The sequence below is a fragment of the Lutra lutra genome, chromosome 2 (assembly GCF_902655055.1).
Source record: "Lutra lutra chromosome 2, mLutLut1.2, whole genome shotgun sequence".
Classification (NCBI taxonomy): Eukaryota; Metazoa; Chordata; class Mammalia; order Carnivora; family Mustelidae; genus Lutra; species Lutra lutra.
The window spans coordinates 55188905-55192560 of record NC_062279.1 but is presented as its reverse complement, the minus strand read 5'-3'; the positions used below and the strand labels follow the sequence as shown (position 1 = coordinate 55192560).

Below are 3656 nucleotides of genomic sequence, written 5' to 3'. Positions count from 1 at the left end.
GCGGCTTAACCCACTGAGCCACCCAGGCGCCCCTGTATTTCTGTTGTTAAGAAGCCACCCACCTTGTGATATTTTCTTAGAGCAGCCCAAAAAACTAAGACGGTGGGATACATTCTTTCTCAGTGGCCTGGGCTCTTGGAGTCAGGAGCCTCTGCAAGTGAACACAACACAGCCAGAATGAACTAATAACCTGACTCTTCCTCCTACCCCTTGATGAAAGTCTTGCTCCATGTAGGCCCCGGGTGGTCTGTTGTAGGAAGGGCTGAGTCAGTCTGGGACTAAGGGTTGTACAGCTAAGCCTTAGCCACAGTATACCCCCACCTCAAGACAGCCTCACCATGCCTTCTGTCTGTAGGACCCACTCTGTTCTCTTTGAACCTGACCTCCATTTCAAGAGCTAATTCCCCACATGGGCATTTCTGCATCCTTGCATGTCTGGGCTCATGGCACTGAAGAGGTTGGGTTCTCTCAGAATTTTACCAGTGGGGTGGGGCAGACAACCTGTTGGCAGTAGGGAGAGGAGAGCAGCTTAGAGCTACTATATAAAATCCTCTCAAAAACCCCCCAACCTGCCCTCCCTCACTGGCCTTTCTTACCCTGAAGTCCAGCTGTGCAAAAGACTCAGGCCTGTGCAATCTCAGAGATTAAAAGAAATCAGATGGAACCCAAAAGGAAGAAGTCAGAGGCCAAGTTTAAAATAAGACCCAAACTTTAAACATCATCAACTTCTGAACTACATCTTTACAAAAGACTTCTTGCCATCAGAAAAACCATTAGACTTTTTTTTTATTGCTTGTTTTTTTTTAAATTTCTTTTCAGCGTAACAGTATTCATTGTTTTTGGACTACACCCAGTGCTCCATGCAATGCATGCCCTCTCTAATACCCACCACCTGGTTCCCCCAACCTCCCACCCCCCGCCCCTTCAAAACCCTCAGATTGTTTTTCAGAGTCCATAGTCTCTCATGGTTCACCTCCCCTTCCAAAAACCATTAGACTTTTAAAACCCATTCACATACAAACATGCTCATGCAAATATATCCCGTATTTGCAAACTATGAGGTTCTAGGCTATTTGCACTTGTGTGATTTACCTTAAGTGTTAGAAGGGAATAGAGATGTTTGTTTAATCAATCTGGTCAGGGGTACCTATTTGTAGATCCTAAAATACATAGGTTCTCCAGTCTCTCTCTAAATGTATTAATTCTGTTTCTCTCTTCCCTACCACCAATATCCGCTCCTTTAACCAGAACTGCTGCCCCTCGTCTGTGCTTCCCTGTCACCTGAGGCAGACAGCTACTCTAACACTTCACCCTGAGGTTTGTGTCTCCCATAGATCCCACACCCTGTGAGGTGAAAGATGGTGTCTTAATTCTGTTCCCAGTGCCTAGGACCAGGCTGGCCTCTGGTGGGCACCCAATCAGGGATGCTTGTGTAAGTGAACAAATGAGTGAATGAATGAATGAATGAATGAATGAAATGAATGAATATGTGTTCTTATAAAGCCTTGTGCTTAGTCTTCTCTGCTAAAGAAGGAACAGGAAGGAAATGAGCTATGTCAGGGATGCCAGGAATGTTCTAGAAGGGCAGCTGGCAATGGGATGGGTGGTTTGAGGACTAGGCCATTTGTCCTCTCCCACCTAGCAATGAGCTTGCTGGGACTGGCCACCACTGGCCTCACCCACTCTGACTTAGGGAAAGACAGGGAGGGGACTCTTCCCTGTTATTAATGGACCAGTGCGATTGTTCCTCTTTCCTAAGGAGCTACAAGGGAGTAGTAGATGACTTCATTTCCTTTTCCAGGAAATCAGCAGACAGAGAGGCTCAGGCTAAAGAGAGGTCACTTCCCAAAGTGAAGGGAAGCTGGCCCTTCTCTAGTCCTGTAGCTAGTCTGGGACTTCCTTCCCCTCCAGACTTGAGCTCACGAGCAAGGCGCCTGGCAGTGTTTTCCATTCAGGAGTCACCACCTGGGAAAATTCCACAGTTTGCCTCACCTTTCCCCCAGGCCCAGGCAGCTGAGGTATTTGCACCTGGGTATCTGACTGTTCGTGAGCCAACCAGGGGCCAGAGCAAGGAAAAGCGGCCCCAATATGTTTCAGGCCTCGAATTTGTTCCTGTGGTGGTTGTCTCTTCTCATGGCTTTGAGCCAGGGAGTGGGACTTTAGGCCCCCTCAGGCTTTAGGTCCTGTGTAGGCCAGAAACATTCCCATGTGTTTGGGAGACTATTTGGGGCTGGAGTGTGGCTAGGACTGAGGCCAGGCCAGAGTTGGTGAGAAAGAAACAGGCTAGGTTGGACGGTGTAGTAAGGGCAAAACAGTGGTGTTTGGCTTCTTGAGAAGCCTGAGGGGTGAAGAAGTGAGGCCCAAAGGCCAAGGCAGCCTGGGTCTTTCTGCTGCTGACTCTGGACCCAGCCCTGCCAGACCCCGACCTGCTGGGGTCACCACAGAGACCCCCATTCCCGGGGTAGTCCAGGGACAGAGGTTTTGGAGACTTTGGTTTTAGTTTTGACCCCATTTCTCTGCAGATGTAGGAAATGTTAGAAATAAGAAAATCAAAACGTTCAAAAAGAAAAAAAACAATCATATGTATTTCCACCACTCATAATTATTATTACTATTTCAGCATATTTGCTTCTACATTTTCATAGTATATAGTATCTTAACAAGTACACTGGTTTTAAGAAGACCCATTCTTTAAAAAAATTAGAACATTACAGGTAAGGCTGAGTCCCTTTTGACTAGCCTCTGCCACTTGCCCCTCCCCAGGACTATTTCTCTCCCCTCCTCCCAGAAATAACCACTGCCATGAGTTGGGAGTACATTTTCCTTATTCATGATTTTACTTTCGTACTCATACATATACAAAGTGCACACACACAGTTTCATTTTGTTTGTTTCGTCCCCAATGGCATCATCCTATATGTATTGTTCTGCAGTTTGCCCCTTGCCTCCCCAGCAGGGTTTGGTGATGATACACATGAATCTGAGCCACTTGGATCCATTCCCTTCCTGATGGATATTCCCATTGTTCCCCATGAAAAAGTACAGTATCATCCTCATCTACATGGGCTGCCCCAACGTAGGTCGCTGGGGATGACATTGTGGGTGACTAGGCCTTTTCCCTTTTGTTAGATACTGACAGATTCCTCTCCATATAGAGATGTAACCACTTACACCCCAACCGCTAGGACTCATTTACCCATTAACCAAGCCAACCCCTGCTATGGTCTGATGTTTTTGTGTGATGTGGGAGAATGTTAGCTTGCAGTTAGTTTTTGTTTCTCTGGTTCCCGCTGAGATCGAGCATATGATTTTCCCCCGTACCTGGATGTCCAAATACTCTAACACCATTTATTAAATCATTTATCCTTTTCCCACTGGTTCAAAATGTCAGCATTTAGTATATTTTATGTTCATATATACATAGCTCATTCTAGTCAGTTCTCCTGATCAAGTTGTCTACTCCTGAATCAATTAATGTCACACTGTTTTAATTATAGCTTTATTAGCTTTGCGCAGTGGCAGTATCGTAGCCAATGAGGTTTATCTGAGGCGCGATTATTGCTAATTAATTATAGCTTTATTATATACAGGTATCTGTCTCAGTTATTCCGGGCTGCTGTAACAGAATACCATAGATTGGATGGTTTAATAGTGAA

General features: G+C 45.7%; 1 pseudogene; it reads left to right on the top strand.

Moving 5' to 3' along the window:
• The first annotated feature begins 3504 nt into the window (after positions 1-3504).
• LOC125094469 (uncharacterized) lies at positions 3505-3656 on the top strand (annotated as a pseudogene).